Source organism: Ischnura elegans, chromosome 9, assembly GCF_921293095.1.
Source record: "Ischnura elegans chromosome 9, ioIscEleg1.1, whole genome shotgun sequence".
Classification (NCBI taxonomy): Eukaryota; Metazoa; Arthropoda; class Insecta; order Odonata; family Coenagrionidae; genus Ischnura; species Ischnura elegans.
In genome coordinates, this window is record NC_060254.1 from 100,869,284 (window position 1) to 100,884,231 (window position 14,948).

General features: G+C 41.2%; 1 protein-coding gene across 3 annotated transcripts in view; it reads left to right on the forward strand.

Moving 5' to 3' along the window:
- The first annotated feature begins 886 nt into the window (after positions 1-886).
- The window catches only part of LOC124165274 (monocarboxylate transporter 9), a 71,342-nt gene continuing 57,280 nt past the window's right edge, over positions 887-14,948 (forward strand). For all 3 annotated transcript variants that reach the window (XM_046542605.1, XM_046542609.1, XM_046542607.1), the window contains exon 1: positions 887-971. The gene's annotated coding sequence lies outside the window, so the exon portion shown is untranslated. The remainder of the gene's footprint in view (positions 972-14,948) is intronic.

Consider the following 14,948-nt stretch of genomic DNA (forward strand, 5'->3'; position numbering starts at 1 on the left):
TCTTATTAATTTGTGACGGTAACGCGTATTTTAATCAGTAAATCACTGCAGTATATTATGCCCGACCATTTTGATGTTTTAGTTAGCGTATTTATGCATTTTACATTCATTATTACCTTTTGAATGGAAATAAGCACCATATGTGCCATACCGAATGGCGTGTGGTAGACCAAGGCAGGTAAAGCGGGAGCGAGGTGACCGCTATTCATTTTAAAATGTTTATTGCAAAATGTTCTGTGGAAAATTACTCAGTTACTCATTAATAAATAGAAAAAAAGGTTATATTTAGTGAAGTTAACAATTAATTTTAATATGACGGCCTTTTTCTAAGTTGCCATACAACCACGGTTCTTCTTGTGTTAGCAATATTTTGTATTCTTATATTTTGCAAGGATAAATTTACACTCTTAGATAGCGTGGGTTGATTCCACAAATCAAAACGAAGGTAGCATTATTTTCGATACCTCAATAATTATATTTTTTTAATTAGTTCCAAAAATTTGTATACCAACCTCACCTAAAGTCCCCATGACCCCAAAGCTGCGTTAAATTTGTTTCTTTCCCTGGGCAAATTCCCATTGCGTGTATTTAATTGTTGGGTTTGCCCAAAGGGACTTCACAACACACACGCAAGTGCATGGGGTTGCTATTGCCTGTGGTCCGACTCTCCTCTCTTCCAATCTATCTCTTCTCATCTGTCTCTCCCTTCCCCCTCCCCTTTGTTCCTCTTCGACAACTCCGTCACAATTAGTCTCCCTCCACCTGTTCCATTCAAACCGCATGGCTCACCCCCACTGCACTTTCTCCCTCCCCTCCATCGGCCGGACGTCCCCCTCCCCTCTCCCCTTACTTCCCCTCCTCCCCCCTCCCACGCACCCACAAGTCACCCACAATCGCCCAACCGAGCGCACAACACACGCGAGTCAGCGAGGATCGCTCCGACTGCCCCGGAAAACTCTATATAACGCAAGGTGAGTGCCAGCCCTTTGCTCATTTGCCCCTTTTAGGGGGGGGCCGTGCATGAACGACCTTGCCATCTCAGGAGTAAATAATATTTTCGTCTTCCGCGCATGCGACCGAAATTTAAAGGACTAAATCCCTCATCACGTGACGGTTCTGCTCGGCTAAATAATGCGTTAGCGTTTATTTTCATGCTGTTTATATTGATACGTACACATAAGGCAGATTGCTTACGATTGTCTTCGTTTTTCTGCATTCAGCGTCCATTTCTTTCTGTCATGAGACTCATCTTGTTTACATTGCTCTCCGTATTCCCTAGTCCATTTCTGTTACTTTTCTCGATAACCATTTGTCTTTTGGCTTTTTGTGGCTTATTATCGTTTGGTCCAATTTACAACCCCCTTTGCGTAGAATCATTTCCCTCGTTTGCCCCACTGTATTTGATTACCCAATCTTTCACGAACTGCTCCAGTTAACAGGGTTCATCACATAGAGGTGAGGATAGGAATCAGACCTGAGAGGCTAGTAGATTAATGATAGCTGGTTACAACATCATATATGAAGCATTAGATCCTTTGAGCACCGTTTCTTTAGATTGGAAATATTATTTTCATTTAATATACCACTAAGAAAGGAGGATTAGAATAAGGATTATCAACGTATTAATTTTTCTGTCCAGTTGTTTCAATTTCCCATAATAATACCAAAGTTGGGGGTTGTACATATAGTTGCAGTGTTGGCATTTGGTTAGTGCTCAGCCATCTTAGGCGTTCTTGCAGGTATTCATTAAGGGCTCTACATTGAGGAAGCCCCAGTCAATCGTGTGGAATCTTGCTTTTTGCTGCCATTTTGGGGGATTTTAATTAGTTTCCAAACATCTCCGCCGCGCGGTGATTAACTCAGAGCGATCCGTTTATTCTCAATACTTACAATATTATATTTTTATTCGCAAGGAATTGTAGTAAAAAGTTTTGAATTTGATAGTTCGCATCAGCAGGAATATAAATTCCGACGCTTAGCCCTCATTAAAGCTTATTTCTCTGTGAAATTCAGACAACTGTGCCTTTTAGCGACGAAAAGTGGTGACTTTTGTCAACGCATTCAGATGCGCGGTGGATGACAACACATCTTAAGATAGGTTGGAGAGTCCTTCTTTGATAAATTGGTCGTATTTAATCTGCGGTTGGAGAACGTGGTAGCCTAGTGGGTAGAGCATTTGACGTCAAAGCGAGGCGTCCGGGTTCAAATCCCGGGTGACGCCTTCGGACACCCTTTAACAAATTCATCGAAGTGTTAGATGGGCTAGGGAAAGGAACTGACCACCCTACGCTAAATGTTTGAAATGAATTCATACGCCTGTCGCTTAGCTCGTGGTGAGGTCTTCCCTTAACAACTCCAAACCAAACTTCAGATTAAAACATTGGGTGAGAGATTCTGCTGGTACCGACTTAGTGAGACGACGGTTGCCAACCTAACCACATTTTCTGGAATCTCGGATTTCTGTGGAATTATTTCCAGTGTATCATTCGGAATACTAATATTACAGAAGAGGATCCTGAGAAGACGCCCTTTTAAATGTGTTGTTGACCACCGCGCATTTAAGTGGGTTTACAAAAGTCGCCACTCGCGTCGCTGACGGACAAATTGATCCGAGTTTCACGAGGAAAGAAGGTATAATTGGGGGCATTCACCGATATCTATATACATGATGATGCACTCTATCAAATTCATAAAATTTCAATGCTATTCCTCGATATTACAATCTTTATAATCCAAAACATTGGAAAAAAGTGATTGGCGTTGCATTCATCACCGCGCCACGGACATTTTTCAAAGCCGATTATAATGTAATCGAAGGGGCAACGGAAATTGATCTTCTACGGGATGGAATTCCGCCTCCTCCATGCAGTCCCTTATATTGTTATACTCAAGCACATTTCATTCAATATCCAATTGAGGTGGTTAACGATGTAACACATTTCAATCATTTTACTCAAACAAGTCATGTAGCATTTCACGTGTTGCATGCTTGCTGGAAGCTCACAAAGTCTACAAACATATGCACTAGTATTCACAGCACAGTTAAAATAATATTTTTTCTATTTCCGTCACTCACTCAGTGATTCGACCCGAAGCGAGCGAAGGTTTGTTTTGGTTTGGTGAGGTAATATATGTACACCATTTCACACATTCAGTGTGGAGTTTTCCTTGCACAGTGGTTCAACCACGAATTTGGCAAAAGAGGATCTTCAAGTCGTCCTCATGTGTTGTCGCTCACCGCGCAATTAAATTGGTTCACAGAAGTCGCCACTTCCGTCTCTGTCGGACAAATTGATCTGATTCTCACAGTGAAACATGAAAAATATTGGACAGAAAATGATCGTATTGCACTCATTACCAGTTGGTTAACATATTTCAATCATTTTACTTAAACAAGTCATGTCGCATTTCACGTGTTGCATGCTTGCTGAAAAATCACACAGCCTTCATGCATATGTACTAGTATTCACAGCACATGTTATTATAATATTTTTTTCCATTTTCCTCACGCACTCAGTGATTCAACCCTAATGTTTGTGTTGGGCTGTTGAGGTTAGATATTTATGGCATTTCACACATTCAGTGTAGAGTTTTCCTTGCATAGTGGTTCAACCACGAATATTACAAAAGAGGATCCTCGAGTCGGCCTCATAATCAGGGGCGCCGACTGATAAAAAATATTGGGGGGGCCCATATCGGAGGTCTTGCCCCGGGAAGACGTTAAATTCAAAGTGTGTCGCAGCACCGAAACACTATCTAATTCACACCACTTGATTCAGTTAACCTGCTTAACCTTATAATTATTTGTTTTACCATAACACATTGTTGAATTTATTTTAAAAGGTAACTATCGTCAAACATGGGAAATAAAAATTACCAATATATTTTTGTGATTTCACAAAGCATAATATAACTTAATTATTTTCTTGAATTATTGAGGGGGCTCCGTCCCCCCAAACGAATCTTTGAGGGGGCTCTGGCCCCCTCAGGCCCCATGGAGTCGGCGCCACTGCTCATAATGCGTTTTCGCCCATCGCGCATTTAAATTGGTTCACAGAAGTCGCCACTCGCGTCTCTGTCGGACAAATTGATCTGATTCTCACAGTGAAATATGGCCTAATTAGGGGTTTCAACCGAAATTGACATTCATGGCGATGTTATTTATGAAATTCATCACTCACCATGGCTATTCCTCGCAATGGCAAACATTATATTGCAAAATATTGGAAATAAGTGAATCGAATCGCACTCATCCCCGCGCTGCGGACAATTTTGAAACCCGCTTAAAATGCGACCGAAGGAGCAACAGTAATCAACGTTCTAAGGGATGGAATTGGGCCTCTTCTTTGCAGTCCCCTGGGGTTCAACCTGACGATTGGTTTTGGGTATGTTAGGGTAGGGATCACCCCGAACTAAGCAACAGTTGTGTGTCATTTCACATTTTCAGGGTTAGGGGTGCCCAGTTCATTTCCCAATGGGCAACATTACATGTGTATCGTGCAACTATAAATAAAAGCTTGCTGGATTGGTTATTACCTAATGGCTGACGGACAAACTGATCCGAGTTTCCCGGGGAAACGAGGTATAATGAGAGGTATTAAGCAATATTAATACGCATGGTGATGTGATATAACAAATTCATTACTTTTAAATGATATTCCTTGCAATAGGGTAGTTTCCTTCATCAAAGAAAACTAAAGGCATTGTATGCGATTCCTTACCCACCATTAGTGTACTCATATTATACAAATTATTTGGTTTTACAAATCCCAGTTTAGACGAATGGCAACGGTCAATTTTAACCTCATTTGAAAATGGCCAGATTGGCGCCCATGCGATGCCACTCCACGTGACGTCACAGGGACCTAGTTTCTATACGAGAAGATAGAAGTTTTACATTCTCTGAGATTACTAATGCATGCATGAGACACAGATCTCGGGGAAACATGTCTTAATAATCAACTATTAAAACAGCTTATGGTCGGAAAGTTTCCTTCGTTTGATAAGGTATTAATAATCCTTATTTAAGCCAAGCGCTAAATGCTAGCAGGGTACTCTGCTACCTGCTAGCAGCCTGCGTCGTATCAGCGCTCAAAGCCTCGCCCCAAGGTCACCTCACACGACGACAGCTGAAACCAGAAGTACGTCACACGGACTTTTCCCAGCATTCATACTTAGCCGTCGCGTTTTCGCGCGCTTGAAATTTTTCACTTTTCGTTTAATCGCGAAAAATAGATATCGTCATTCAAAAATCTAAGAGCGTAAAATGCGTTCTCCAGGAGTAATAATCTTTCGATTTAGGCAATTAAAAAATAATAGGAAACCACCTTATTACAGGCATCATATTGCAATATATTGGGGGGAAAATGGATCGCATTGCAGTCATCATCACGCCGCGAACATTTTTCAAAACCGATTAAAATTGGACTGGACACAAGTTACCTGTCATAGCAACAGATGAATCAGCCCATCATCAATGATTCACTTCGTTGACTCTAATCGTCATTTTGCGGTCATGTCTGCTTCCGGACGGACAAGTGCTATACAGCTGCGTTTATCAGAGACTGAAAGAACTGACCAGCTGTGACAATCAACTAAATAAAATCTCAGTGTAAACATATTCTAGCGGAATAATCGGTTACAGCGAATGAGACCCTTGATTTTTATGACATAATCAAAGATCATGCGATGAGTCTGATTGCCTGACTGCGACGATGGCGTTCCTATGTTTATTTAGATTGAAATATCGAAATTCTCACGGGGAAGGAAATTTATCAGGGTTTTACGATAATATTTTTTTATAAATATTTAGTTTGCTAACTTTTCCATGCCACATGGTAAACTTTGGTCTGAAGTTGGGGTTTAAGACTGGCCACTTCGTTTAGTTACTGCGTAGCAATCCTGAACGCTCCCTCGACTACTGTATTTCAGTTTTAAGAACGTTATCTAACACATCTTCTATCGCATCAATGCCTACCTATCAATGATTAGTCATTGAGCTCTCATTTATCAATGTGATCGATCGATTTCAAGCAGGTACATGAATAGATAGGAAATGTCGACGTTTTTTTTATTTCCTTTTTTTATTTCCAAGTACTCCTGAAAATAGTTCGCAATTCAATTATATCGAGGATTCTAACAAATTCTAACTGTAGAAACACGAACACCCATGTCTTGGATATAGGTAACTTACGGCGATGGGACTCAAACCCGCAACCTTCGGATTAGCGGACGAGGACGTACTGCGCCGCAGCCGAGGCCAACTATTTGACCGGACCAATTTACATATTAAATCACTTGACCTATTTATGACAGAAGAGTAAAAATCTGAAACGTATCTTGACACAGAGCATCAGGAGTAAGATCTGGAGGTCGTGGCTTTCGCACTTGCCGCAACCTCGAGCATGATATTTGCTTTAAATTCGCCGAAGTGATGCACCACTGTGATAATCTTGAGAGTAAACCCTTATAAGCAGCAGTATCCAATGATCTGATATTTTTCCGGTGTCTCCAATGGCATACTGCTGGTATCCGCTTTTGTTTTCAAATGAAAACAAATCCTTCCTAACTAATTGTTAGTCAAAAATCTTATATTCTTCGTGAAGTATTACCCTCGTTAAATATCTATTGTTTTCAAAATTCTTCCTGACAAATGGTTCCCATTGGGCATTTTCCGAGACCATGTTATTTACTCAAATTATTTCGATTCATTGCACTTTCGAGATAAATGTTCATTAACGACCTTACTTACCTTACTATAATCCTGCCTACTGTAGCTCTACTCTACCGTAATCTACTAACTACCCTGCAAGCCTCCTCGAAAGGCATGTGACGTGACGTGTTGGGACACCCGTGGTTAAAAATTAAAAAGCAAACTCTCCAGAGAATTTCCGCCAAGCATTTATAAAATTCCAAATTGTTCGTTGGAAAACGAATTCCAATACCTATCCGTTCGGCGAAATATCTCTCTAAATCTATCATTTCTGTTGGACCTGCAAATATGGTGGTGTTCTAATATGACTTTCCGCGAGTCGCTCTGAAAGAAAGATATCCATTCCCATGGGTTCAAGAAATCCTAGCATAGCATCCTGCTTCTGAGTCTAGCGGCTCTCAGCCTAATTCGCTTAACATCTATGTAAATTAATGTGAACAGAAAAAAATCAAGGCACGAAAAACATACTCCAATGAATTCACACTTCACTTCGGACAATATCTCTTCATCATCATCATCATCATCACTGGTCAAAAGTCCTAGGATTGGTTTGACGCAGCTCTCCACTCAGTTCTCCTATCAGCTAATCTTTTCACTCCTACGTATTTCTTCTCTTTCACATCTCTCTTTACTTGTTCCATATATTTTGTTCGAGGTCTTCCTTTTCCATTCTTGCCTTCCACCTGTCCTTCGACGATTGTCTTCATCAGGCCATCATGTCTCAAGATGTGGCCTATAAGGTTGTTCCGTCTTCTTATTAAGGTTTTCATGAGGCTTCTCTTCTCTCCTACCCTTCTTAGGACTTCCTCGTTACTAACTCGGTCGATCCATTTGATTTTCATCATTCTTCTGTAGCACCACATTTCAAAGGCCTCTATCCTTGCTTTCTCCGCTGCGGTCATTGTCCATGCCTCACTTCCGTATAGGAGCATACTCCAGATGTAGGTTCTTATAAATTGTTTCTTTACATCCATATTTAAGTTTCCCGCTGTTAGCAGGTCTCTCTTTTGGTGGAATGCTCTCTTCGCCTGGGCTATTCTGCTGATAATTTCTTTCTTGCTTCTCCCGTCACTAGTTATCTTGCTTCCCAAATAACAGAATTCATCCACTTCTATCAGTTTTTGCCTCCCTATTTTAATGTTGGTCTTGACTTCTTCTCTTCTGCTGCATACTAAGATCTTGGTTTTCTTCGTGCTTATTTTCAGTTGATATCTACTCATTACCCTACCCATATTAACCAGAATATTTTTCAAATCCTTCTCTGTTTCTGCTATAACGGCTATGTCATCGGCAAATCTTAGCATGCTTATTTTTTCTCCATGGATATTCAATCCCAATGCCTTTTCTTTGATTTCCTTAATGGCTTTTCCAATGTAAACGTTGAAAATTACGGGTGACAATGTACAGCCTTGTCGCACTCCTTTCTTAATTCTTGCTTCTTCACAGCTGGGCCCTGATTTTATCACGGCTATTTGGTTTTTGTATAAACTGTGGATGATTCTTCTGTCATTATAAAGAACTCCAATTTCCTTTAGGATTCCAAGCATTGTGCTCCAATCCACGTTATCAAATGCTTTCTCTAAGTCCACAAACGCAACGAATGTTGGCTTCTTCTTTTCCATTCTCTTTTCTATGAGCAGTCTTAGGGCCAATATTGCTTCCCTTGTGCCTTTGTTTTTCCTGAATCCAAATTGGTCCTCATCCAAGTACTCTTCTGCTTTTCGTTCTATTCTTCTATAGATGATCCTTATCAGTATCTTTTTGATGCATGTGTAGTAAGGCTTATGGTCCTAAAATCTTCGCACTTCTCCGCTCGTTTCTTCTTAGGAATAGGGATTATAATGTTCCTCTCGAAATCCTTTGGTATCTCACCTGTCGTATACATTTCACTAATGATTTTGTATAGCTGGCTCAACGTCTTCTCTCCTGAATTTTTGATTAGTTCTGCAGGAATGTCATCAATGCCAGACGCTTTATTTATCCTGAGGTCTCTTACAGCCGCATCAAATTCCGATCTTAAAATTGGGGCTCCCATGTCATTGGCATCCACTTCCCTCTCGTTTTCGATAGCATTCGTTCTGAGGCGACTTCCTTTGTACAAATCTTCCAGATATTCCTTCCATCTCTTCCCTTTTTCTTCGTTTTCAATCAATAGTTCTCCGTTTTTGTCCCTAAGGGTATTACATCTTACGCCCCTTTCCTTAAAGTGGTTCCTCACTATCCTATAAGCGGCCTCTACTTTTCCATGTTTAAGATTGTTTTGCACGTCTTCGCAAATGCTTTTCATCCACGTTTCTCTAGCCTTCCGCGCTTTACGACATATTTCGTTCCTTATCCTCTTGTAACGATTCTGTCCTTCCTCTGTTTTCGCAGACTTGTATTTTCTTCTTTCTTCAATGAGATCTAATACTTCCTGCGTGATCCATGGTTTTTTCATAACGACTCTTCTTTTACCAAGAACTTCCTCAGCTGCCGCCTGCAGACCACTTCTAATGGTTTTCCAACTCTCTTCCATTGGTTTGTTGGTCGGATCCTCCCCTATTTTATTTTCTACAGCCTCTTTAAAAGCCAGTTGATGCTGAACCTCCCTCAATTTTTCAACCTGCCATATGTTTTTCACGGCTTTCTTCAACTTTTTAAATTTAAGGTGGCATTTCATCATAACTAAATTATGGTCACTATCGATATCTGCCCCTGGATAGCTTTTGCAGTCCTTCACCTGGTTCCTGAATCTTTGTTTCACTAGAATGTAGTCGATTTGGAATCTTCTACGGTCTCCTGACATCTTCCACGTGTATCTTCTTCGCAGGGGATTTTTGAATAAAGTGTTGGCAACCACTAGCCTGTGCTCCGTGCAGAATTCAAGTAGCCTTTCTCCTCTTTCATTTCGGTTACCCAACCCATATTTCCCAGTTATTATTCCGTCTTGACCTTCGCCGACGACAGCGTTCCAGTCCCCTAAAATAATAAGATTTTCTTCCCCTCTTACCTGCTTGATAACTTCCGCTATATCTTGGTAGACATCTTCTACTTCTTCGTCTTCATAATCTGACGTAGGCATGTAAACCTGTACCACTACAGTAGCTACGGGTTTAGTATCTATCTTCACCATTACTATCCTGCTAAACTGCAGGTAGCTTTTAATAAGCATCCCGGCGCTCTTTCTAAGCATTATGCGTACTCCAGCATTACCATTTAGCGATCCCGTGTGTATCATTCTGTAGCTTCCACTCCAAAAGTCTCCTTCCTGGGGCCACTTCATTTCGCTGATACCTAATACATCGAGGTTCATTCTTCGCATCTCCACCTTCAAGTTCTCTAGCTTACCGCAGGTACGAAGTGATCTGACGTTCCATGTTCCTATCCGTAACATTCTATCTCGTTTGACCGATGTACCCTCTCGAGTAGTCCCCGCCCGGAGATCCGAATGGGGGACTAGTTTACCTCCGGAATATTTTACCCGAGAGAATTCCATCATGTCATTATATATATTGAGTGGAGTAGCTGTGACTCCTCGGGATGATAATGTGGTGGTTTCCCCTTGCCTTCCACATCGCAGTACTACAGCCGTTAAAGTAAATGTTACCACGCCCGTAGTGGAATGTGTGTCGCTGTACCGACCAGTATGGTCTCCACCTTCGCACATGTGAAGAAGAGCTGCTGCCCTCTCCCCCGGGTGATGAGAGGCATAATTATTGGCGGCCCCCAGTCGCCAAGTCACGGTATCTTCACAGGTTTTGGTATCTTTTAAATGGCCTACCTTACCCAAGGGTAGCCCAATACCCCCTCAGAATACCGCCGCTTTTTGTCCACGACTGCTTATTCGACGAGAGAACTCGCTTATCTCGCAGCTAACCTCTATATCTAAAGGTCGACCCACCATCCGCAACCCGGTGGACGCACTCGGTGGCTTTAAGCTCAGCCGCGAGCAATATCTCTTATTTTTATTAAATTCGAAATCTCAGCAGCATTTCGATGATTTATACATTTGCTGACGACGCTGTCATCTAACGCAAAATTAGTGATCACTCTATGAAATTCTATCGTCGGACTTAAACAACGTTCATTTGTGGAGCCAAGATTGGGGACTCGAACTTAATCTGAGCAAATGCATGTCGGTACATTTCTTGCGGAATTCGTCCAACCTTAACCATGTTTATTCTGTGGATGGTGTTAACATAAAGACATCAGACGAAGTGAAGTACCTGGGAGTTACGATAACCTCGCACCTCTCGTGGGGAACACATATACGGAATATTTGCGGCATAGTCCTGAAGAAATTAGGATTCGTCAAGCGTATTGAGGAAACATTTTCGGATGAGAAAGTAAAAGAAAGGTGCTATTTCGCACTCGTCCGACCGCACCTTGAATATGCAGCGAGCGTATGGGATCCGGTGCAGAAAGACTTAATCCGAGAACTTAACAAAATACAAAGGAAAGCTGCACGGTTCGTCAAAAACCGCTACGGGCGTACAGACAGCATTTCTCAGATGTTAAACGAAATCGGCTGGGAGCCGCTTGAGACGCGACTGCGGAGGCTGCGCGCTAGGCTTAGATTGCTTGAACAATTGAGAATGTATATCTATAAGAGCGACACAGAGAACATAATATTGGAGCCACACTATATTTCCAGGTCCGATAGAAGCGGTAAATTAAGAGAGATGTTTAGACGAACGGATAGATACGAGAATTGGTTTTTACCCGAGCCACAAAGGACTTTAATAAACGCTAGTCCCAACTTCGTTAGAGCACTTAATTTTTTATGTTTATATGTTTATTTGTATCCTAACACCCCCTACCACACGCCTTTTTGGCGGCTTGCGGGGTATTATTTAGATGTAGATATCAGCATCAACATCTCCGGTACATATAGGTCTGTACGCCCGTAGCAGTTTTCGGCGACTCGCGCATCATTCCTAAATATTTGATTAAGTTCACCCATGAGTATTTCCGCGCCGGATCACATATGCTCGCAACATAGTCAAGGTGTGACAAAACGAGTGACAATTAGCATCTCTCTTTTACTTTTTATCCGAAAATCTGCCCACAACACGCTTCACGAGTCTTACCTTCCTCACGGCTCTGGCACACATATTTCTTGAATGTGCTCCCCACCATTCGGAGTTATCGTAACTCTCAGGTACTTTACTTAATCTGCCGCCTTTATGTTGACGCTAGCCACAACATATACACGGGGATAGTTGGACGACGTACGCAAGAAATTTACCGCCGTGCAATCGCTCAGATTAAGTCATAGTGTCCACTCTTTGCTCCACACTTGAAAGTTGTTTAACTTTAGTTCTGCTCATCGCATTTTTAAGATAATTTATGTTTACCGCTTCAAGACCTCACCCAGGACTCAAACATTTTACCTATTTCTTTGCCTATCCAGGCAAGGTATTTCTACTTTTTTTAGTCTACCCAGAGCGGTAGGATTCCTCATTAGTATTTCTGACTCCCGATTCCTCGTGGATTCTTCTTAATAGCGGTGTGCGATGTACTTACTGCTTTCTCCACCGCATTGATACTCTTCATGAGACGCGGCACTCGAAGCAAACTTCTTCTCACGTCTGTCTCTTAAAAACCTCCCTTTTTTCCCATCAAATATCCCTCACGCCTTATCCTTTTCTCAACGCACACAACTGCTCCCAAATCGAAGTCGACGGCGCGAGATGTGCAATTTGCAATGCAAAGATTCATTTCAGGGCGCGCTCTCTTCCGTTATACGTGTTGCTTCCCAAATTCCATTCGTGGCGTGCACGACTTCCGATTTACATATTCTCCGAGTGTTATTTCCCCCGAGGGCGTCGACGGAATCTTGATGAAATATGAGCTCCTTCACACTTTCATATTCTGTTTGTCGCAAGACGCGAAGCGACGCCTTTTTGTTTTACATCCGCGACGATTTGGAACCTTCGGGTATCAAGATGAATTATTCTCGCTCTTTCAACCAGGTGAGTCGGTCCATGATTATCAACGTCTCGAGAGGGTTCAAAACGTTCCTCGTTATGTGAGTAAATACTTAAAAAGGCAGACACTCCTACCATTCAAAGTGAGCACAGCATGCTTAAATTCCGCGAAATGGCATTATTTTTCAATGTCACACTGTCCTCACATAGGACTGGTTTTATTATGCCTGGTTACTAACCAGTGGTTAGAGTTAACCAGAATATGTTACAGCCGCAAGCTTTCTTTTTTCCGGCTCTGGAAATGTAAAGAATTCTCCGACAAATAATTTTTATTCTGTAATAATCGCGTGGAAAGGAAAAGCATCATCGATTAGAAATGGAACAAATACCAATTTCATAATGTAGATTCCCATTGGATAATCATCCCCTGTTTATGTAAACAACCAAAAAATAGAAGAAACGGGTGTAAATTTAAATTTCCTCTGAGTGAGGTGATTAAACTAAAATAAACTCTTGGTTAACGATGGTTGGAAGTAATCATGGCATGTATCTAGAAATTTAGTTTATATTACTGCTTATTGCATTTTTTCACTATGCATTTTGTTTAAACTTTGCTATTTTCCAATTTATTCCAATAAATTTCCATTCATTCTATCCAAATTCAGGACTTATTAATGCTATCACTACAATTGGGAAGATTACTGTTTTTTGACATTTTTCCCTCTAACCAAACTCATTATGACCGATGCGTCTATCCAGTTTGACTAGAGAACTTATTGCTTTCTAAATTATCCATTGAATAAATTCTTTGCTTTGCTTCGGTAAATAGTCGAAAGCACTTTCGATATTGTTCATAATGAGCATGGTACTCAACTTTTTCATAACTTTTCGTGAAACATCATATAGGTTTACAGTTAACGTGATCTATTTCCTTTTTCCTTTACTCGTGACCATTTTTCATTTTGCTAAAATATTACTTACTCATTAAAGCCATTGGAATAATATGAACATCCATCAATACTTTTCCTTATGTGAGCTCATCATAAAGAAAGCGTTGTGTTAAGGATTAGGTAAATTAATTCCAGCAGCATGTTATTTGCAGGCTTCAAAACTCTGTGGAGCAGTGTTGAAGTTTTGACTGATCCCTTCCACGGTGTCTCTTTTAGCTCGTGGTTAGTTCGGTGACGACATTCTTAGAAGTCAAGTTCGTTATGCGTCAAGCTCATCTGACGTTATATTCAATGTTTTAAAAGTTTTCCCATTTCGAAACTATGGGACTTGCTTCCGCTGAGTCAAAAGGTTACGGTGACTCATTAATAAGAAAACCGCGAGAATATTCACTTGACTTAATTAAGAGCATTAATCATTCCAGCATTTTGAAACAAATATCCGGTTATGGTATGGTATTTGGAGGAGGCGACCGGTAACCTAGGTTATTTGTGCCATTGGGTCAGGTAGGGGAAATAGGTTGGAGAAAAACCCGGCGTCAGCATTAGTCTGCTCTTTCCGAAAGCTACGAAGGCTTAACGTCCCATCCTAAGAATGAAGTGGTGCACATGGAGTACCCACCACGAAGCACTCCAGCAAGGATCTGAAAAATCTCTGCCACCTCTAAGATTTGAACCCGGATTCTCTAGGTGAGAAGCAAATACTCTAGCCACCACACCAACCCAATCCTCAGAATCGCTCAATAAGATTCAAATCTGCCAACTTAAATGTGTCCGCAAGCTATTAACTTGAGGTTATCACGTGACATTCCATTCTCAGCTGACCTTTTTCAAAACATGCAGTTATTTTTCAACGTATACAACGCATTTTTCGGCGGACATTAGTCAAAAGGTTGGTGGTGCATCATGTATGGTTATAAAGTCGCATATTTTACACCGCAATGATCACTTCTATATACTAGATGTTAACTTCTTGCTGAAAATTACGGCATCCCGTGGATGGCAGAAATACAAAGATTGTAGGCTGAAATCGAAAGAAACTGGCCAGTACTCCAGGCATGATTTTTCATTCCTGCGGTTGAAACTTCATGATCACTCTCAAGTAGTTGCGTAATTATAGTTACTGCAGTTATTTTTCTTTTATTAACTCTAATAAGGAAAGAACTGTAGTTTAGAGCTGGGTTATTCTCGTTAAATCTTCCGTCTACGGTATCATTTAAAAATGCAGAGGTTCTAACAGTTGAGAGTGACACTTTGGCTGGACGTATGAAACTGAACAAAGCAAGTTGTGTAGGTGTAAATTTTCCGCTTGCCAAAGACCTTCCTTTCATTCGAAACCCCTGTTAACCTGCGCATTCAACCCCGCAACCTTGCGATGAA